Raw genomic sequence first — 24,241 nt, 5'->3', positions numbered from 1 at the left:
CCCTTACATAGTTTTTCTGAAACATGATATTATATGGATTTTTAAAAGTAGCAGGGAAGATAAGAAAAGTATCATGTTATTTTTACATTGCTTTTAGGTTCCCTCTGTAAGAAATTTTACAATTAAATTTAACAAATACTCCTATTGTGATACACCTAACCAATTTTTAAAAGTATTAATATATACTTCTTCAATTAGTTCAGACTGCACTCATCAAGATGATCTTTCCTACCTGGTCCTCTGACTATGTCATCTCCCTTTTTATAGTCTCTGAGTCACTTAACTCAGTCTCTTATTAGTTTCATCTCACATTCATTTTTTCTTGTGATTGTTTTTAGGGTTATAAGCCACACAGTCTCTGCTTATGCTCTGTTCTAATTCCTTTTCACACTTACTCATTACAAGCTTGCCTGCTCTGCTGATGGCTCCAGCTTTTATCTCCAAATCCCCTTCCATTCTCATAAGTACTTCCATCATTTCTTCCACTCAACACCTAGGCTGAAAGAACTCTCACAACATACCTTTGCCAGTCTTCTCCCTTTTTCTTGTTTAAATTCCTGCAGAATTCCAACTTCTACATAATCACATGGAGATGGCAATATTTTCACAGTTAAAAAAACAGTAAGTCTTTTGTCACCAGGGCATATAAAACAGTGACCACCTAATTACATGCAGCACGAACCTGTGAGCAGTCCTACCTCTTTCTATTTTACAGTGCAGCCATATTCAAGTCCTGTGTACCAGCTGCAACATCTTCAGTGCAAATACAAATGACTAATTTTTCCAGGATGCTTTTAGATTAAAACAGGACAAGCAACAGTAGTAGTGCATTGCATGCAGATATTTCATACAAACTGATAATTTTAAGCCTAACAAGTATACTGCAGGCAAAATCAGTACATAAATCAGAACCCTGCCCTACAACCTCCTCTCTTTTTTCAAAGTCTGTTGTTTTGGGTCTTTTTAAATAACAAATGCAAGTTAAAAAATTAAAACACAAATTGATTTGAAGTAGTTCTGTTTATAATCAACTGGCCGTTCAGAGTTATTAAGTAGGTCAAGTGTGTTCTTTTTAGATAGATTTTGAAAGCCACATGCTGCTGGACAACAAAACAAATGAGTAAGATGCAACTCCCAAGTCGTTTGTAGCACCGTGTGAAAATGTAAGCCATGTGCAAAAGAAGACGAAAAAGATCACAAAGTAAATAAGAAATCAATTCCACAAAAAGTTTTGAAAAGGAGCTTTAGAGAGACTTGGTAGACTGATATACTAACAAAACAGAAAATAAAAATAAAAGTTTAAAAAGAAAGAAAGAAAGAAAGAAAGGAAAGAAAGAAAGAAAGAAAGAAAGAAAGAAAGAAAGAAAGAAAGAAAGAAAGAAAGAAAGAAAGAAAGAAAGAAAGAAAGAAAGAAAGAAAGAAAGAAAGAAAGAAAGAAAGAAAGAAAGAAAGAAAGAAAGAAAGAAAGAAAGAAAGAAAGAAAGAAAGAAAGAAAGAAAGAAAGAAAGAAAGAAAGAAAGAAAGAAAGAAAGAAAGAAAGAAAGAAAGAAAGAAAGAAAGAAAGAAAGAAAGAAAGAAAGAAAGAAAGAAAGAAAGAAAGAAAGAAAGAAAGAAAGAAAGAAAGAAAACATGATAAAGTGGTTGGCACTGAAGGCTCCTGGAGATGGAATGGCAAATTGTACAATATTTCAAATACCCCAATTCTGACATGCCGTGTGCACAGCTGGGTAACTCATGAGGAAGACTGTGAAAAATTAATGGTTGTTCTTCAAACAATTTTTAAGTACATTCTGTAGCAGTATTTCACATCTCAAAAAAAGAAAGATTTACTAAAAATATGAGCAAAATCCAAGCTCCATGGAGGTCAGTGTTTTTAAGTTCAAACAATAGTTCTAATTTTTATCAAATTGGATTTCAGTCTATTCATTTTGGGAATTGGGCTGTATTTCTGTTTCCTGAATGTTGTGCACAGAAGGCTTCTGAAACAGAAGATGTAATTAGAGTGCTAATTCAATCATATATGTTACCTTTATATTCAGAACCATGGAAAAGATTCTTGGATGTATTGTGCCAATACTTTTGCAAATTGTTGAAAGTTAAAATGTATGTAGGATACGTCGGCTGATCGTTGCGGTTTGGGAGAATGCTTTATAAAAGTGTGGTTTTTTTCCAAATAAAATATGTTTCAGTCTTTAGCTATAGAAAAAATAATAGATGCAATAAACAGCACCTGTTTTTAGCTTGAGCTTCCATTTGCTCCAGAATGGTTTTCATAACAAGATATATAGCTTTAATTCCTTTTTTTCTTCTCTGCTGTTGCAAACGCATACAGTAAGAATTTTATCCCATTTTATATGTTACTTGTGAAGCAGGCATTCTTGATGAGCTTCTTAAGCTGCTCTTTGAAAAAGAATTAATGGAAAAAATAACTTCATCTTTGGAAAAATAGAGAAATAGTTAGTATCACCATAGTCGTAACTGTGAAAAGGGTCAGAACACCAATCATGTTACTGAGCTTTTCCAAAATAGAACAAACTAAACTAAACTAAACTAAACTAAACTAAACTAAACTAAACTAAAATAAAATAAAATAAAATAAAATAAAATGGAAAGAGAACTTAAATACTGGAGGAAGAAAAATGTAGCAATAATCTGATATCACTAAAAATAATTATGCACTCTTTGTTTCTTTTTTATTAAACTTTTGCCTACATGTGCAACTGAAAATGCACTAGGTAACTTTATTATTTTTACTGAACAGCATAAAGAAAAAAGGGTTAATCTAAAATCTTGGACTGAGGTCTGAACTGACCAGTCTAGGCTAATGTGTTAATCAGAAATGCAAGGCTCTGCTGCAGATCCCGCCAAAGAAAGGATTTCCCATAAAAGAACCAGACATAATAAAAGAAAATTACTCCAAATTACCCTGATCTTCACTCTGACTCATTCTGGGATACTTTCTAACAAGCCAGGACAAATCTGAAAGAAAACCCAAATAAATATTTGTTGTCAGATTTAATCTATCTAGTAGATATTATTTCTAAAGAAACCAATTATTTAAGCAAAGTAGATTCCTATGTAATTCTCTGAAGAAGACAAGTTTAAGACAAGAGGATGTAAAGGTAATGGTGCAACATAAAATAAAGCAAGAACAAATTAATAAGGAGAATTACAGGCTTACATTTAGGACTGGACCATCCAAATACTTTGGTGATTGCTAAGAATGGCAACCACATTTGCTAAGAAAAAATTCATCTTCTCAAATAAAATAATGTTCGATGAACATTAATGCTTTTGAGCTAAAAGTTGCCCTTTAGACTTGAAGATAAGTGTTTTTAAATAAGTTATTAATAGTGGTATGTACTACTAAAATGTCTCACTGAATTTGTGTTAACTTTACCCAGAGAATCAAAATTAAAGTTTTTTAAAAGCCTAAGCTAGACATGGAGGGTATCAAATATGAAAATCTAGCCCTATGGACAAAAGCTAGTGCTTCTTTGATGCAAATATTCTGCTTTTATACTGAATTAATTTATAATACTAAAAGAAAATACCAAGTTCTTTGTTTTGTTTAGGTTTTTTGATGTATTTTACAAAGAGACTTTCAGGCGATCCCTTTTGTTTTATTGCTGAGGTAAAACACAGAAACCAGACGAGTTAAGCAACATTATTTTTTGACGCGAGCATGAAAAATTTGGTAAAACATCCCAAAACTCCTGGCTTTTTCCCTTAAATATTTCAACAGTAAATATCACTGAATGTTAGCTCTAATGAAATTAGCTAAATAGCTGAGACTAGCATAGTACCCAGTCATTAGATTTTGTTTCTACCTGAGACAGTGAGAGAGACATAGGAACACATCTTGGGGAAAAAAATTGATTCGGGAATGAGACACAGAACACAGCTGAAAGATGCTGTTAAGATCTCCATTTATAATTCTCAATCTTTCACAGAGCCTTCAAGGGAAACCTATTATTAATTGTCTAAGAAGAGAGTTGGGCTACTGGGCCAGTACAGACTTATTATAATAAACAGTGTTTAAAGAGGTCAGCTTGCCCAGTGATGTCTTGAGAGGAAATACTGACTCTGCATTTTTAAGAAGCCATTCATTTGTAGGCAAGCTGATTAAACCAGCCAGGCACTGTATGTCCCCTGCCTCTGGGAAGGATGGCAATAGATTTTTAATAAATGTGTAATATTTACTGAGCTGTATGAATATTCAGAAGCTAAGGTGTTTAAATTCTGATTATCTTTTGTAACTGCTTGCCAGCCCTGGAGTTTTAGGGTTTGTCAGCATTCCTCATTCACTAGGTTGGTAAAGAGAGCATTAGACTTCATCTAAAGAAAATATTTCTACTGTTGTTAGTTCATAATTTTTTTTTTAAATATCAGGTATTGTTGGAAGAGTAGCTGCATAGATAATTCATTTCTATAGAGATTTATACACTATCTGATAAGTTTATTAATGATTAGTGTACAATCCAGCACAACATTCCTTTGTAACACACCAGTCTGCACTGAAATATGGAGAGCAAGCTACAATCTGCCCTGGAATGGCAGCAGCAGTGCTGTAGGAAGAGACCCTACCTGTTACAGTGTGGTTCTCTCAAGGGCAAATAAATGCCATTGTATCTTTCTCTCGTGTTCCTGATGAACCCCATTTTTACCTTGACATTGTGGCCCCTCTAAACCTCTTTTTTGGTCTATATTCTTAAAATTATCCTTTTGGCCTTAAGACTGCAGGTTGAAATTCATTTCCCAGCAGTGTCCAGGAGGCCCAGCATGTTCAGAGAAAGCCAGACTGAGCCTTGAGCTGCACTCCTGAGAGCAGACAGGTTGGATGAAGCCTGTGAGGATGGCAGTGTGCAGCAGCCAGGGACCACAGGCTGGGAGAGGAGGGCTCTGAGCCTCTCAGTGCCTGCTGTTCGTGCCCCAGGGGTGGGGTGACTCGGGACTGCTGCTGCCTGGCGCTCGGGCTTGGACAGCCAGGGACTTCTGCCCATGGCACAGCACCATGCATATAAGAACCAGGGGAGTGCAACTGATGAGAACTTGGCACTGTAGGATTAAGGAACAACTGGCAAAGAAATTAGAGGTTCTGCCTTTTGGAGGTAGGCATGACAGCAAGGGGTCAAAATGATTTGGCAGTTCTAGCCCTTGGGGCCTGTCTAAAGTTGCTGTTCTATTAATTATGCAGTTTTTTACAGGTACACAGAAGATGAGAGAGTTTGGCATTTTCTTGCCTGCCCTGCCAGCATTTATTCTTTGACAAGACCAGCCTTGTGTAAACAGTCTGAACCCAATGGTATTTGCTTAACATTTTAATTGGAAAATATTTTAAAGGGAGGGAGCTTGAGGTGTCCTTTGTTTTCTGCTTGGTGGTTTCCCATGTTTCTCATGAAATGGAACAGACTCAGCTCTTTTGTCTATTCTGTTTTCTTCTTGTACTAGCATATTAATAAAACATCATAAGACACTTGGCTATTTGTAACAGTCCAACTTATAGCCATCTTTGTGGTAAGAGCAGGCCTGCTGCCTCTTGCTCTAATCATGCTGTAACTCTGAAAGGCATTGCTAAAGCAGACAGCTGTATTAGCTACAAATCTGTCATTTTCTCAACAGGAAGGAATAATTGCGTGCACTTATCTTTCCATTTTTGGGAAAATGGTGAGAAATTTGTCCTGTTACAACAAAATTGAGCACAATTCCAGTTTGATGTGTTGTTTTGGGGGTTTTTTTACTACATAGTTTTCGTCTTATATTTGGTGTTTAAACACTTGCAAGGGGCATCTTCGTGTGGAACTGTTATTTTTGTGGGTTGCTGTTGTTGCTGAGGCACGCTGCTTGTTTGGAGCACTGTTTCAGCTGGGCACTTGGCCTCTGCCTGTCCAGGAGGTACTTTGAACTTCAGAGCAGGGATCCCAGCTTCCCAACAAGACATGAGCACCTCCATTTCTGCTGGCTGGGCTATGGGAGAAGCTCCTTTCTGCAGAGCTTTTTTAAGATCTTGGATAGAGCCAGCAGGGGCCAGGGCGGAACCTCAGCAGTGGGAGTGCGGTGTCCCCGGCACCATCAGTGACACCGGTCCCGGGCTGTGTGTGGCTGCCAGCTGGCAGCACAGCACCTCCCTGCTCTAGGGTAGATCCCCCAGTGCCGAGCAGGTGTTTGGTAGAAGGCTCTGTTGGGATTTCCTAAGAGCTCAGGCAATGCATGCTTGAAATGAGATTCATCAGGATTGTTGCCTGGGTCTGCAGAAAGGGAGTAGTTTTCACTTTCTCGCGATCAGCCTCCTTTGAAGGGGCTGCAAAATCTGCAGTAAAATTCTGCTTCATCCCTGGACAATTCAATCTGGGGCGTGAGACTAGCAAAGACACTGTTAATCATACAATTACAAATTACTCTTTATCTTAAGCAGAACAATTATATTCTATAGATATCTTTATTGCCTCTGATAAGAATGATTACGGTTTCATGCACAGTGTGTTGCAAATGTTTTATGATATGTGGGGTTTTACAAAGCACTCAGAAATAAAACCTGAGGGGAATAAAAGTCCTCAGCAGATGTAAATCAATGTAGTTGCACCAAAACTAGCTGGAAATCTATCCCTCTATATCTTTATAGCTCAATGTCTCAGAATCTTTATAGCTCACTGGACCTGCATAAGGGGCAGACAGTGAAATAAATATGTATCTTTGACTTCCAAAACATAACTAGTAATTGTCAGAAGAAATTCTGCACAAGCTAAGAATTGAACTGAAGCTATATAAGCACTTTAAAACAAAAACTGAGGAATTACTGACATTTATTTCTCACTACTGAAAAAATGTTCTGCTATTGCTTTACTGCAGGATCTTTTGTTTAACTGCTTGTATAAGAACTGCCTGGAACACTTTTTAAGTTCAGAAAACATTTGGAAGTTTTTCTAAACTTCTTGTGTTTTGATGTTTTTTGGGGAAAATGTAGAACTAGTTCATTAACAGTTCTGTTGATCTTTGAAGAGTATTGGAAGTGTATTTTATTCGTTAGCTAGTATGTTAAGGAGTTGAGGTCTTGCTAGAAACCTGTGATGTACCTTATATGAGAATCTTTTAAGAAATAATCTTACTAATTTACATCCAAAGTTCTTTGTCCCAGTAAACTTTACAATTCCAAATCCTGATCCTCCAGTGTCTAGAATTTTGAATCCTATGTTTAAATTTTAGCTAAGTATATGTAAAAATGGTGTACACGTTACTCATGCTAGTGAAAAGAAAGGACTGAAATTTACATCATCGTGTATTTGACTTCTACAAATGCTAATGAATGGTTGTGAAGAAGATGTGAAGCAACAAACAATCAGAACTCTAACTTCGAATAGTCAGCTTTCTCCAGCATGATGCAACACTAAATTTTGAAATTTCTCATGTAGGCAAAGGAAAACCAACTTCATAACTCAGCAACAGAAACTACATGAAGGACCTTTCAAAAGTCAAAGGGCTTTACCTCAGCATGTACTTAAATGTTCTGTTTAAAGCTAAATACATTCTTGAAGGCATCATATTCAGAAAATAATGAGACACAATTATTAAAATAGAAACCTCTCTTTCTATTTTAAATAATTTTTTCTCATCATTTCAATGACGCACTTGAAAAGCAGTGAACTTTTGAGAGGTGTCTACTGGAAAGGTAGATGGAAACTCCCAAAATTTTTTTTCTCACATGCTTAAAGAGTAATTGCCTTTCCATTTAGTATCCAAATGTTTCATTCTGCTACAGACTACATACACAAAATATATGCATGTTCTTCTTGGATGGTCTTCTTTTCTATTTTATCGTACTAGTTTGGCATTCCATAGACATACTTTTTTAACTAAGCTCAACATTGAGCTCCTTCAGTTTTTCTCTTATTTGCTGATTAAAAAGCAAAGGTCATATTAAACTGACTCTCATGTATCACTTTCTGGGAAAGGTAGTTTGAGCAAAGCATGGGTTTATCTTCAGAGTGGAAAGATCCTCCCCACAGAGCACTCAATTGTGGTATCCCATGTGCTTTGACATGTAAATGGAACACCACAGGCATTAAATAATTGGGTCAGATATCTACAAGATCTTTATTCTACTGTCAAGCACAATTTAGATCAGATAATTTCCAAAGTTAAAAGAACTTGCTCCTGCTACCATTGAAGTCAAGAAAAAAATTCCCCATTGGTAGCAGCCTGGGCAGACCAAAACCTGAAGACATTATTTCATATTCCATTATTTGCTCTTCTCTCACACTTTTTTGACTGAATAAAATTTTATTTCCATAATATTTTTAATTTCTCTGATCAATTTTTGAATTTGCTACTATCTGATTTCTTTAATCTCTAACATTTCTTTGGTGGAGCATTTTGTTGCAGATCCCACCAACTCCTAAAACAAGCAATTGATCCTTTTAGTCCTATGGCATATTGTTGGAAATTAGCAAGGCCTTTGGAGAAATCAAAGGCGAGATCACAGTGTCCTACATGCTCATAAAGATCACTGCCCTGCAAACACATGATAATGACTTCGTGCACAGAGCAATTTCATTGAGTTCAGAGCTTTGATGCTACAATTTACTTCATGTACTTGAAGCCACTTTGAATATATTGGGTTTCCTCACAAGTCCATGAATAATAAGGATTGGGGCATAAGATGACTTCTTAAGGAGTAATAAATCAGTGGCATTAAGTATGAGAAGTTTGCTCTTTGTAAAGCTCCTTTGAAGTGTAAATGTTAGGGCATCATTTTGTTCCTAGCCTGTTTTGTTCTCTCAGGCTCAGCTGGTGAGATAACACTGAGTTTTAGTAGAATGTCTAAAAGTGGAGAAAAACTCAGTATATATTTCAACAAGCTGAAAGTGATTTTCATGTCATTATGAATACTGATGATCATGTTGCTGGGGTTTTTTCCATTTGTTTTTTAAACAAAAGTGCCAAAATTTGAAAATTCAAAGAACTTCTGAAAAATATTAACCTAAGAAATCAAAAGGTGTATTGTAACAGTGTGGCAGTAACATTGCATTTCAAGAAGTCTGAGGAAATATTCTCAGATATTTCTCAGAATAATTGGCAGTCACTTTCTTTTTACTTGTTATTTCTATTTATTATATATTACGAATGCACATAAAGATCTCTTTTGGAAAAAAATTCAGATTCAGAAGAAAACTGTTGCATGGGTAAAATTTAATACCATCTATAGACACAGTTATTCCATTTGTTCATTATTAGTTTATTCATATTCTTTGCTATAACTTTGATTAGTAAGTTTCAACAGGTAGAATGAAATATGTGATAATACGATGTAATTTTATATAATTTCAGAAGAAGTCAATTACAAAAACTACACAAATGATTTCTTATCCAAAATATTATGAGAGACTACTTTTATTTTAAAACTATTTTTAAGTAATTTTATTACTTTCCTCAATAATTTGATTTCTTCAGAAGAATTACTTGGAAAGAAAAATAGTAGGGTGAAAATTGTGCCAAAATTGTATCAGATGAAATTCTCCTTGTGATTACCTAAGTTGAAGAATCAGTTCTGAATTTTGCAATAATATATGTCCATGAAATGTGCCCCAACATTATTTCTCTTTGAAATTCAACCACATTTTAGCTTCTAATTTTTACAGCATTCCCAGCACTGCTGAATACTTGTGCAGATTTTATATTCTGTTGAGGAAAAGTGTCAATTTTGTGTAAACTAAATTATGCATGTTAAGTTTTGGAACCATTTATTTTTTCTTTGAATGATACAATGCTCACATTAAATATAGATTGACCCTGGGAGGAAGTAGTATGAGGCAGTAATTTTTCTATGTTGTGGGAACTAGAAGACCTGGGTCTGTTTCCAATTCTGCCACTTAATTGTTTTATCACCTTGAGCAAAGTCCCTCTAACAAAGTCAAATTTAAGTGCTTCAAGTTATACATCCAGTTTCATATTCAAGAACGTAAGTATGCAGATATTTATGAATGAGGGAGTTCAATCATGCAGAGAGACAGGCTATTTATTTCTATTTCCTAATAGGAATTTTGGTAGACAATGTCAGGCTTATCAAATTTTAAAAGCTGTAACTGGAATTTTTTTATGCCATCTGCAAAGGGAAGAACTTAAGTTCTTACCAGATGGGAAGGGGTTGTGGTAAAACAGGGGGCAATGAAAGGTGTTCATGATATGTTTTCAAATCTTCAGAGAACAGCTGTGACATACAGGAAAAATTCACTTTTATGATTACCACATATTACCATTGCAATGGTGTATTCTTTGTGAAGCATTTCTCACCATAGCAGGATGAAGCAGTTCCCAGTTAACTAGAAACATGAAGTTATCAGGAGATAAGAACCTGAATGAGACTTCATTTTGGAAGATGGCTCAGAAAAAGAGAGTAGATGTCTGGAGCCATTGTGGGTAGGGGCTGGAGGAAAGCAAATATCAGGAGTGGTATTGGGACAGAAGAAAGGCTTGGTAAAAATCTACATGTATTTAATGCCTATAAAAGAATTTACCCTCAGGTTAAAAACTCTCACGCTCTTTTTTCTCTTTTCTGTTACAACAAAGTAACAGGTACAACCACTCCATTAATCCAGATCGTGCAAGAGAGAAATTTCTGGACTAAATGGAAAAATCCAAACCCCTTGTGACAGAGGAAAAGGGAATCTGTAGAAGGATGTCCCAACAGCCAGGACAACCTGGTGTTTTGCCTCTAACCCAAATCTACATTTTTTATCACCAAAAGGATATAGCCCTGAAGCGTCTCAATACAGAGGAACTTGTAGTTAGGGATTACAGGCAACGACTGAATATGGTTCTAATTTGAAAAATCCCTTTCATTTTACTAGGCTGCACCGGGATAACAAAGACATGTGGTTATGCTACTATATCAGGATGAGAACAGATTGAACCTGTTAAACATATGATCGGTCCTTCTGTGAACAGAAAGTGTTGTTCCCCCAACCCCCAGTTTGATTTCTACACTTGCTATGTCCTGTTCTGCCCTAAACACATGTCAGCCCATGCTTGAGTGCTCATTTCAGCACTGGTATTGTGTGAGCAGCTGTGCTCACATCTGTTGACAATGAAGGGATTTGAGTTGTCGAGGTGCCATTCCCCTTTGCTTTCGGCCCGCCTGTAATGAGGAACACAGCCAAGATGAATTCTCTTCTAGATCACTTTGTTTGGGAACTAAACACTGCAGCACTTATGTTACTGCTGTGCTATGCCATTTGTCTGTGCCTCTATGATGACTTGCTTCCACTCCCGTGAGGACATAGCCCTGAATTTACAATCCCATACTGGATGCATTGCACTCTTCTATCATAAATCCTGCAGGTCCTGGTACCAACAAGAGCAGGACTCTACTGTCCATGATACCTGGTTAGCTGGTGTGTACCCAGCTTTTCTCTCCCTTTTTGTTTACTTTGCCTGTTCTCTGTGCATTTGTTTCCTTCTTCTAATGTCAGTGCCCTGAAGGCCAGACAAGTAGTCCAGGTCTGGATACAAATCCAGAAGGGCTTCTGTTTGCAATCAGCAGAAGAGAAATTCATTGTTTCAGGGCCAATAGTATTTAAATCATCAAAGTTATGGATTTCACACTTCATATAGTATCTGTTCAGCTCCTGTCTTATTCTTTTGCAGCCAAGGGGCCTTAATCCTAGTTGTGGGAAGCTGTCTTTCCATCTGAATCAAAATCTATGTTCATGAGTCATGTCAAATGCAGGCAAAACAGTAAGGGAATTTGAAACTTAGCCATCTTGAAATGAAACCATTGCTTCAGTGTATCTAAATTTATATGTCTTTCACAAACTAAGATAAAGATTGGGTTTATATACTAGCTTCAATTGAACTGATTTTCCAATCTGTTAAACCATATTCATCTTCAGAATGGATATCAAGGAGATGATGCAAGGACAAAATCTGTTGACAGTTCAAAATTTCACTTTCTTGCGTGACAATGTACAACACATTTAATTCTACTTTATAAAATTTTATGGTGGGCATCTGTTTGAAGTATAACAAATTCAATTTCTTAAAAAATATTCAAGTGATATCCAAGGCAAAATGCAAATTTTCAGAGCTGCCTTTATTTTGGGGGTTTAGGATGGACCTTGTATTCATTCCCCTCTCTGCCATCTCCTTCATCATAAACACAAACACACACCTGTTTCCTACCCTGGATATAATTCTAGAACATAAGAGTAGGAATAATAACTCATATTCTCCTTGTAACAGAGTTAAACTGAATAATTTATAGATTGCTTATTGTGCTGCTTTATTCAAAAGTGGGTGTGGTGTGACTTATAAAAGGAGGTGCTCAACTAATGCTAAGTCAAGGTGAATCACAGATATGATTTCGAAAGGGATGGGATTGTGGTCATTTGTGTCTCCTGATGCAATTCATTTCCTAGTTTGGGACACACCATGCTGTATGTGTCAGGAAGCTGAGCTGGATAATATGTTTGCCAAGGAGCAAGACCTGTTTTCCTAGGCAGGTTGGTCACTTGCATTTGCACCAATTTGTGGGTATTGGATAAATAATTATTTTTACACATATTTATCTATTCCTCATAAGACACTTACTTCTTATATCTGTGAATATTGTGTGAATCTAAGCCACAAACTGATAACAACCTTAAGTTCACTACACTTTAAATGTGGTTCTGTACTGTGCACAACTTCTTTATTCCAACAATGGGATCCTCATGTATGACTGGGTTCTCACAGACAGTAAAACTAATTAATGAAATATTATATCTGGTAGGCACATTGTTTTTCATTGTTCTATCATTTTAAAAATACATGCTACACCATTTCAAGGTGGTGGGGTCATCCATGCTCTGTGTCAGCACAGCACATATTGTCATGGGGTCTGATTTTTCCCAGGTGGTATCATAACACAAAAGAACGAGTGTTGATAAAATGGCAGTACTGAAAATTCCAGCTGCCGGTGATCAGAGCTGAAATTAACTCCAAAGCTCACTGACAAAAAAAGCCTGGAGTTACAGAGTGTAAATGAATAGGAGAGACTCAAGCTCTTAATTTGGAATGCATGAACAATGAAAATTTGATTAAATGAAAGCTCTTGCTACAAGGTTTTGGCTTTAAAATAATTGCCTCAGAGGGTTAGGGCACAGAGGGTAGCTCATAATTAGTATATTAGAAAAATAATGCAAATAAATAAACAACTTTTTCAAAGGCAAAACCCTCAGTGTTACATAACTGACACTAAGGAATGACTGCTGGTTGGAAAGGTCTTTGAAAAATTCCATATTCATTATCCTCGACACAAAGAGAATTAAAATAAAGCAGAAAGCAGAGCCTCAAGAAGACTTCAGTGTAGACAGCACAGACTCAATTTCCATCTAAAGTAATGGTGTGAGCGATCTCACACCATTACTCCCAGCTCCAGTAAGTTCATTGTGCCCACATTACTGCCTAAAATCTACACACACAAAAGGAGAAACTAAAGTTTCTCTCTGTGCTCCATCTCATTTAGATAATGGAGTTCAGTATGATGGGAATTTTTATGTCATGGATGAGCACTCTAAGTGATAAAGAAATGAAAGCTGTCAGCAGCCAAAGGCATTAGTTGGACTGACACAGCATTACCAGAGATACTTAGAGAAAGTAACATTCTACTTCTAGGACATATAGGTCCTGTAGGTATAGGCTGACAGGAAAAAAATCCCATTATTTCATTTGTGCATTTGCTGCTATAAGTCATCTACAGAGGCTAGAGGAACACCTATTTAAGGAAGATTTAAAGGGAAAAGAAAACCCAGAGTATCAACATACTGTCTCATGTAAGTTTTAGCTGGTTCTGTTCTGCTTAATCCAAATCACGGCCTATATAAACAGAGCAAGGTATATAAACATCCTATATGTAGTACATTCAGTTGAATAAACAGTTTGCATACTAATGTAAACGGCTTAGGTGTTTTAATGTGCTGCTACTATAGCAGGTTCTTAGATACAGATTTTAGAACTCAAAAGGAAACGTGCATCTTCAGGTTTTTCAATTAAAAATAAATATTCTCAGGGACTGCGACTATCTTCAGGTTTTTCAATTAAAAATAAATATTCTCAGGGACTGCGACTATTTTCTCCCTTGATCTTGCAAATTCTTTTCTCAGTGCCATCGGCCAATTCCATAAAGTTAAACTTGATTGATAACAGCTTTTACTTTTTTTCTTCATCAAGAGGTGTCTGTAAATAGTTGTAGTGTGGGCTTCCCTTCCCTATTTCACACCTGCCATTGCATATCATGAACTGAAGCATGACTAATAAAGGTTTATGACAGAGGCAATGTCACTGGCTGCTTTCTAGAAAAATAAAACAGAATAAAGAAAAATATCCCATGAGATATTTGCAATTTGCCTAAAAAGGAAGAAGAAAATTGGTAGAAAATTGAATCTGGTAATTGATTCTATGATGTTGAATATCAGCTGAGGCTGTGTTGACAAAGTTTCATCACTGACTGCCTTTAAACTCTGATGTTTAAACCTAGCTCTATGGCTTGCTACATTAAATGCATTCTCTTCTTTATGCGCAATAAGAATGGACTCTTAGAAGAGGCCTTCCAAAGTCTGTCATCAGCTAAATTAGGAAATTATAATTGATTCCTAGGAGTCATGTTACAAAAGTTATGGGTTCTTTTAAGAAATTCAGCATACAAATACAGCTGAGCCCATAAGCACAGACAACAGGATATTTTAAAAAGCCCGGAGCAGGGGTAAGCCATGATGCTGCGGCATTTATTTCTCTCTTAATTACAGGTGCTGATGTCTGTGCCATCTGGCCTGTCTCATGACAAAATCTCACCAGCCAGAGAGTGCAGAAATAAATAGACAATTAGTTAAAATGCACTGGCTGCATGCACTGCTGAGTAAGCAATTGTTGTCAACTAAAGCTGAGTTTCCTCAGCACAGATCCTGGTGCAGTTTCTCCAAGTGCTCTGTTAACATGTAGGACTAGAATTTCCATTCTGCCAAAGAGGGAATCAAGTGGGGCATTAGAGAGGGAATCATCAAGAAAAATTCTAGCCCAGACTAACAGGAAGATTGTCACTCTTTGAAGTGCTTGGATAAGCTTCACAACTGGTTTAGGCAGTTAATATTTAGTTCATTTATTTTCAGCTCAGATGCCCATACACTGCGGTACATCTGAAGTTTTGCTACTGCTTTCTACCTCATACTGGGGTAGAAAATGAATGTGGCAAACACTGTGTTCTAGATTCACACTGGCAAGTTTTAGGGTCCAAACTGTGATGCCTCTGGTAATAATTTAGTTTCTTTCTCTCTGCCCAGAGCAGATGGCCTGGTGGCCAGGTGCCTTGAGAGGGGGATTCAGCTCAAATATAAGGCAAATTGCCTCTAGGAGTAACTGCCTGTGAACACTGACCCCCAAGTCCCAGCTGGATGCCAAAGACTTGTCGGGTGATTGAGACAACCTGCTTGTGCAGCTGATGCTCTCTGCACTCACAGGTAGCTCACTGAAATACGGGAATGAAAAGAGGTATGGCTCATGAGTCACAGAATCACTGAGGCTAGAAAAGAACTCTAAGATCACTGAGTCCAACCATTAACCCAGCACCACCATGTTTACCACTAATAGTAAATATTAGTCCCATAGTCCCCAGAGCCACATCCACATGCCTTTTGAACACTTCCAGGGGGTGGTGATTCTACCACTTCCTTTTACAGCCTGTTCCAATGCCCGACACTCCCCACTTTCAGTAAAGAAATCTTAATATGTAATCCAAACCTCCCCTGAGAAAACAACAAAGGCCACTTCTTCTGGTCCTAAAGGTAGACTTGATGGGCATCAGTTTATGAAATACATGCTGACAAAAGCCCTATCAGTATCTTTATTGCACCAATGAGCAAAGCTGGCTCATCTGGAAGTTCGTATAACCAGAATATTTTAGATTTGATTCTTATCCCCTCCAAGCTGTATGCTGAAACTATAGAAAAGCAGGGATTTTTTAAGAAATCTGTCCTGATTGCTAAGTAAAAGGATAATGTTGGCAACTTAGGGGTGCCTGAAGTGAGACTGACACTAAGTACTCAGGTCACTCCTATGAGCTCCAGTTTCTGGCTTCATCAGGACTTTGTTGGTTCATGTTTTCCCTTGCTGTGATAAAGGACATCATCTGTTTTCAGATATGTTCATGAAACTTCCATTGACATCATTGGGAGTTGCACATGAATAGCTGACACCAGGATATGGGCCTTAAAAGTTTATGGTGCCCTGAGGAGTTGTTTTTATGTATTTTGCTTGGTTTCATCTGTGAATATCCTGGGATACAGCTGCTCAACCAAACAACAAACAGACTTGAGGAACTCAAAGTGTTCATGAAACACTATCTAGCACAAATAAAGGTGTCCTCAGGGCATGAAGTATATATATGAAGTATATATACGCAATTTATGCAATATTTATGCATTTGCTTTACATTACTAATGCTTTTCTTGTGTATTCAGTGAATTACTCCATTATGGAATTTATTCATGAAAATATTACAGCAGAAATAAAGTATAGAATGAGGAGGGAGGAAAATATACAGAAATAGATAAAAATATTGATAAATTATATAATAAACTTTTCTAAAAATCATCTCAAGAGTTCAGAAAAACTTGTATATATCTCCTTATATTTTGATTGAAGAAGTATTGATTAAACTTACAACATGCCAGAGATTATCATGAACATGATACCATTTTCCTTTTAAGTGGAGCAATCTGTTTTATGGTAAATAATTGTAAAAAAATGCATTAGATAGCTATTTAGTCCTGATAATAGATTAAAAGCTGTATCATATAACTATCTCTCCAAAGTAGAGCTGTATTGCAGTGGCAGTCCCACATGAGAAATGTGACACTGCAAGCCCCTTTCTGGGGTCACTGCTCCCTCAGCTGCTGCAGAGCTGGGAGTCACCAAGCTGTTTTCTTCCTTTCTTCTCTGGGATCATCAGGAATGTTAAGTCCCACTCAGTCTTGAATTTATCTAAGAAGAAAGACTGCCATTTCATCTCCACTTGGTGCAGGAGAAAAAGGAAAAGGAAAAATCAAAAATTGACATTCTTGAAAAGATTCATAACTCTTAGTGCACAAATCCATCTCCAAGAGAATTAAATACAGTTTCTGCATTAAGTTCTGATCCCAGAAGTTAGAGACATGAGAGGATCCTAAACCTTATTATTTCTTGGAGGGTTTTGAAGAGGAGTAAAAATTTTCTATGGTTAGTTATCACAAGATTCAAAAGCAAAATAAATATTTCAGATGCTTTCTGAACTGGCCATAAGCCACATCATGGTGTACACTGTCATGATATAGAAAAGATTTTAGATTAGAGATTAATATATTTGTAGATAGTAGAACAGGAATAAAACTGTTAAGAAATGATGGCTGGACTGTAAAACCAGCAGGTAGAAGAGACTTTTACTACAAACAAAACATATTTTTAATTGATTAGTCACTGATATGAGCTAATGAGGGAAGACATCTGCATGTCTGAGTTCTTACAGTCACAGCCTTTGATCCATGTTAGTGTCTTCCAGTTGATGCCTTTCTGGAACATATACTTTAATTAAATACAAAATGCTGCCTATATGCAGGTGTGCCAGGGTGGAAATCTAACATTTTGATATGCATTAAAGCTTTAAATTTATTAAATAGCCTGAAGATTTTGTGGGACTTTTGTTTTTGTGTTGTTGGTTTTGTTTTCTTGTTGGTTTGGGGTTTTTTCTGAGAAAAATAAGGTTCATCCTTGTAAAATTATTGGATAAAGTGTGTTGAGGGGATTTTCTTTTCCTTTAGTGTGCAAATGTAGGCCATGATGTACTGTATCCTGAAGTGTAGACAAGTTGTCTCTGGGTTATCTGTAATGTCATGATTGTTACTGAATAGACAAGGTTATGAAAAATCAGCAGAAATTATGATATTAATAGCTTTGCTTTTTCTGTTCATGCTGTATTGTCTGGAATAGCTATGTCTGCTGAAAAATATTTCTTACACCTGAGGTTTTTTTCTAGCAACACTGTTTATAGCTGCAGACAAGTGTAGGGCAAAAGAATGAGCTACAACAAAAAGGGAGAGTTGTTAAACTCTCATCATCAGGTTCTTCCTGATGAAGGATTGATAGCTGGAGCTAAACTGACCACTGTGAACATCCACACTGCCTTCTCAATAATACAAGCCCTTGCTTTAAGAATTTGTGCAGCAAATTAATTTCTCTTAGAGCTACAGTATCTTTATGAAATGTACTAGGGGATTTTTCTTGAAGGATCTGATCTGACAAAAAAAAAAAATCTGCCAAAACTTCAGGCAGGTTCTTTCCAAACTTAGTTACCCACATCATTAACAAACAAAATAAAGAAGGGTTTTGGTGTTTTGGTGTTTTTTTAATCTATCTGCCTTCACACTATTTCACTATTTCTGGGCCACACAGGTTCCTGCTATCATTATAGGTAATTGTCAAAATATCTGGTAGCATTCAGTTAAAATCCCTTGTAAAAGCTATCTCCAGTGTCTCCCTGTGGACTAAAGTTATTGTAGCCACCAAGACAGGGGAACTGCGACTTCTCTGGAGCCACTGACCACAAGGATCTGCAGTGGCCAGGGGTGGCACAAGAAGAGGCAGAGGAGGGAAAAGAGCACGATGAGCTCAGATCCACAGGTGAAACTGAAGAAGGCAGGGACATCCCAACAAACTGACAAAGCTGCATGAATAGGAAATGGAAAAGCAAGAGAGTGTTCAAATAATTGTACATGTTATGATTCATATACAAATGTCTGGGAAAGTTACTCTGAAATAGATGATGCCAGTGTTGCAAAGAAATCAGAAGTTGAACAGAATACACTGACAAGCCTATAAGTAAAATACTGCATACTATCAATATCTTTCCTTGACTCTGTATTGCTGAAAGACCTGCTATGATTGCCATTATAGCACACTGACAGACATACATCTCCCTCTGCATCTGCTTTTGAAAATACTTGATTCTCAGTTCCCATATTCCTGACACGTTCACACCCTGGAGGAATCAGTAGATTGCACAGGGTGTAAAAGTCATCCCAGACTCCTGCCTTCAACCTCTTTAATATTTGATGAAGAGTGTGGATACACCCTGATGCTTATCACAGTATCACCCAGTGTGGTTTAAGACCTGGTTGATTCTGTTATGTTAAGAGGGAAGGAATAAAAGAGATTGTAACCATAAGTGTTTGAATATAATGTATATGTTCATGTTAGAGGCAGACAAAGTCATTATACAGCTTATATCTTTCAGTAAATAAGGCTATTAACATTTCTTTGTTTCTCGTACACAGGTCAATTAAAGTATACTCCTCCTACAGAGAATGATATAATACAATTTCAGTGTTAATTCACTCTCATCCTCCCTCATCATAAACCCTTTCTTGCACAACCAAGTTCACTCCAGGCTGTTCAGCCCTGCTTTCATATCTTGAATTTCATTACAATTTTCAGTACAGAGCTCATTTGAGCTCTGTGAAAGAAGACATTTTAAAAAAAGTTTGGTACATTTATGGTCCCAAAAATTCCATCTTACAATTATACCAACAGCCCATTCTGAGAGAATATTTGTTTTATTTTCATATGAGACACTTATCAAACTCAAAGGAGGAGAAGCTCAAACTGGGTCTCAGTTGTGGCTGGATAATAAGATAAATATTTTAATTTATGAAGGGTTTTGCATACATGAATGGAAATCTTCATTCTTCACAGTGTCAGGTGGAAAGCTAATCTTTTCATGCTGCACTATTATTCTCACTTCCCTTAACTACGATGTACAACCTGAACAGATGTAAGAAGCCTTAATCAACCCAAAACAAATCAATGGTTTCAGTGAAAGTAGTGACTGTTTAACATTCCCCCAGAGATGACCAGCAGCACTTAAAACTGACTGCTATGTTGCTACATATCCCACAGTGTAATAGATGAAACTTGCCCTTCATGATTTAATACTTGTAAGATTCAATGAACTTACTCTAAAATGCCTGCCTCACACAGAGAATTTTTTTAATTTAAAATATTTAATATTTTAATGGATAACAGCTTTTTTTATTAAGTAGGTGGTTATATACACAGCACAATACTATTTCTATCATCTTAATGCAATGAAGATTAAAAGAAGTTGTGATGCAACCAATAATTATAAAAAATATTTCTAGGGAGTGCTAAACTCCCGGAGCACTAGGCATGAAGTGCAATACTTGGTGCAATATAAAAGGGTAAACTAGAGGGCAGACTGCTCTGTTTTTCACCACTACATTACTTTTCAAGCCCACAGCCCATTCTGTTGTACTGCGTGAAAAAAAGGAAAGGGAAACAAACCAAGGAGCTATCCAGTCTCCAGAGCCACCATAACCTCAAAAGAGGGTTGTACTGAGCTAGAGGCACAACCCTCTGGAGACAGCTACTTTATCACTTCATAAATATGCACTTTGATTACAATATCTATTTACTGCTTCAATCAGTACAATGATAGATTTATTGTTCCAAGGCTAAATATACTTTTGGCTTGAGGAAATAGAAGTGATTATGTTTCATTCAGAAGACCATTTGGACCTCTTTCCTAGGCCGTGCTACATTTTGTTCATAGAAAAGAGAATCAAAATAGCTAGAAATAAACAGCAAAACAGTGCATTGGATTTTTAGTTGTGTCCACTCATCACATCTTTCTCTTTCTGCACTACCACCACCAAAAATGCTTCTGCAATAGCCATGTCAGCAGTTTGGATTTATGCTGTCTCTGAGGTCTCATTTGGATGGTGCCTACTGTCAGCAGCTCTTGCTGTCTCTGGGTTTTCTGCAGCCTTTCTCCTGCAGAAGGTCTCTAGGTCACTGGTGGTGTCTCCCTGTGGTGGGAGTCAAAGCGGTGGCCCTGTGTCAGAGAAGTTCTCAGCCTCTCTCTTGGTAACATTGCAATTATCTTTAGGGAGATGTTTGTTGGGAGACCATCCCAAACAATCTTAGGCAGCTCAAGGATAGGAGTTTTAGACCTCCAAAGTTTGACGAGTATCAGAACTTCAGAAACCTCTGCAGCCGATGTCCAGGGATGGAAAACAGGAGTTTCTGTGTTCATCTGTTTCTGTTCTAGCAGCCAGAGGAGTGTGGATTACCCAAGATAAGTCAGTCAGTCTTTGAGTCAGCCCAGTGACTCAGGGCATCCAGGACCTGCAGGTCTTGCAGGCTCTTGAAATTCCTGGTTTTCCCAAGTAGCAGGATCCTTTCTCTCTTTGAGGATCCCTGGTCACCCCAGTTGTCAGAGGGACGCAGCAGCCCTGCCACGCCAGTCACCTCAATTACTCACCTCAGCCTGCTGTGGTTTGCAGGAAAGCGCAGCACAAATACCACGGCACTGATGGAACCTGCTTTGAAAATGTTGTGTGCATAGACACTCTTCAGAGCCCATATGTTTTGAATTATCTCTGTATTTCTAAAAATATGATCCTTCAATGTATGTATATAACCTGAGCAGTTATTCGCAATTTTTAAAACTAAACCTAAAAATCATCAAAATTGCTTTCCTAGTAAAAAATTAAATCCAATAAATTCAATTGACCCTTTAATTACCAGGTCAGCAAGTACTTGGCATTGCAACACAGTTTTATTCCAAATAGCTATGTCTATCAAATCTTTCCATTTGGATTTAATGTAGGAAGCAGCCTGTGACTGATCATACTTGTAGGCAGTATTGCTATTGTTCTATGAAATGTAAATTTCTTTAAAAGAAACCAATTCCCAGTAGTAGACAGCATGATAATTGATAAAGTTGGAAATAGAGGTTTTGTTTACAGACGATATGGAAGAGCAGTGTAATCAATAAATAGCACTGAGAATAATTTTATTAGGGATAATAATAACCTCTATGGCAACTAGTTCTAGAGTCAACAGGTTCAAAAAAGCAACAGTTTCTTTAGGTGTCTCAGTAAATTGTTAGTTTTCATGAACAATATTTCCAGTGTCTAGAAGAATTCTACATTGTTAATCCTTTATGCAATTTTAGTAAACCCTGTTTGAAAGCCAGGTTGCAATTTTGACTTTTTCTACCTGTGATATTTTTCTGTTTCTGAGCTACTCTTTCGTGTACCTTTTGTTTTTCTTGCTGTCCTGTATACTTTGTCTCTAAGCTAGCACAGCAAAGTACAATTTATTGGATAACATTTAGAGTATCTTTAATAACAGGAATAACAGGTCTCTTGAGGTTACAAATAACACAGAGACTGCACTAAAACACCTATGACCTTTCAGTTCTCTGCACAGGCCTCCGGTGGGCTACTGTGAAATACCTCATAGCTTGAAAAGAATGTTGTTTCACAAAATTATATGTAATATTTGCAAGTAGAAAAGAGTAATTACCTGTAGACTGTGAATTCTTTGAGGTCTCCCACCATTTATAAGAATACTGCTGCTATGGTATACTACATCTATTGTTGAAAAGTCATTTTACATCCAAATTATGGGAAATAAGAAAAAAAAGAACTTCAGCCAACTAAAATAATTATGGCAAACATGTTCCAAATAGAAGTTCCAGTCCTATGCTGTGAAAGTAAATGGGATTTTTGCCATCAAATCTGAAGAAGACTATGACTGCGCCCTGCATTTTTCAGTGAGTACTGACATGTGTCCCATACACTGTTATTGACAATTCCTTAAACTTCCTAACATTGTTCCTGTGTAGATTTGTTTTCTGTCTTTGGTGGGTACAACTGCTTTTAAAACCATAGCAACTCTCTTGGTAGTCTTCACATCTTTTCATCATTTTTCTTTTTAACTCTAATATTATTTCACAAAGACGACAAACAGCAGAGAGAAGGACAAAAGGAGAACTGAATCCCCTGTTACTGTGTTTTCAAAGGTACCTCATATTAACTTTCTTCTGGAGTACATGCTATTTCATTCTTTTAGTTTAACACTCAAAAGGAAAAGTGTCAAAATCAGAAAATAACATCCTGTTCTTTCTCTAGACCTTTGTAAACAGTTTGAGGAAATACCAAATTATGCATCTTAGCTTACTTATTGCTTGGATCACAAGGTATCAAAATATTCCATGTTTCAAAAGTTTATTGAGCTGTGGAGAGTGTGAAACTGCTACCAGTCACATTCTGAATTTTTCTTATAAAACCAGATAATATCAACAACAACAAATGATTAAGCAAAACTGAGAGTTTCACCCAGGGCAAAATTTCTCCACAAGTTCCCAAAAGAACAAAGATTTTTGTCATGGGCAACAACTCAGTCATTTTACCAGACAGTGCAATTATTCTGTGGCAAAATCTGATAGGGCATTTCTCTGGAATGGAGAAAAGCTGGTTTTCCTTGGTGCTTAAAAAAATAAATATGTAAATTAACTAACCATAGGGGTTTTTTGTTCTATTTTTTTTGTTGTTGTTTTATGAGGCTTTGTAGCAAAAAGTATTTTGAAACAAATCCCTTTTATCAGAAATACAGTAGCAGAATCATTAATTCCTACCATGATAGCAAAAAATGTGACCAACTTTGGCTGGTCTCTGAATATTGAATAAATTAATGCAAATGGTGCTATTAATGAAGTAGCACCATGGTAATGTTAGATATAAATATACCACTTCACAGTGCTACTTAGTTGTCATTAAAAAAAATTCTTATTTGCATAACATATAAAAAATTCTTTCACCAATTTTTAACAGGTTGAATTATTTAGAGGAAGAGTTAGAAGGCCCTGGGAAAATCAGGAAAGCCTAAAATATTTTTTCTCTCTACTGAAATAAAGAGTCTGTGCCAGAGCAGGGAAAAAATCTCCACGGCATTTATTTAGTGACAGTAAGACTAGAGAGTTCAGGTTATATAAATGTTGAAAATAATTCTCAACAATAAATAATTGACAGTTAGTTTTCCTCAAGAACACAAATGTGCATTGCAGTGTGCTTTACTCCACAAATGCATAAACACTAAGAAAGAATGGGTACGTAGAAGAATAATGGCCGGAACTGTTGCTATCCTTTCCTGCAATAAAGAAACCCTGAAATGCCTCTGAGGGTTTTGTGTTTTGTGGATTTCTGCACATCTCAGCGTTGCAGCAGATGAAGCTCAGCATAGAATCCACTCAGACAGAGTCCTCAAATTTCCATCATTATGGGACAAGTTAAAGACTTTGCTACTTTTCAGAAGAAAGAAGTTAGCTTCTTCCAAGGCCCTCTATTGAAAAGAGAAAGGAACATAAGAAAGTGTGCAG

Source organism: Prinia subflava, chromosome 1 (genome assembly GCF_021018805.1).
Source record: "Prinia subflava isolate CZ2003 ecotype Zambia chromosome 1, Cam_Psub_1.2, whole genome shotgun sequence".
In the NCBI taxonomy this organism is placed as follows: domain Eukaryota; kingdom Metazoa; phylum Chordata; class Aves; order Passeriformes; family Cisticolidae; genus Prinia; species Prinia subflava.
The sequence above is the reverse complement of the archived record's forward strand: the minus strand, read 5'-3'. Positions refer to the sequence as shown.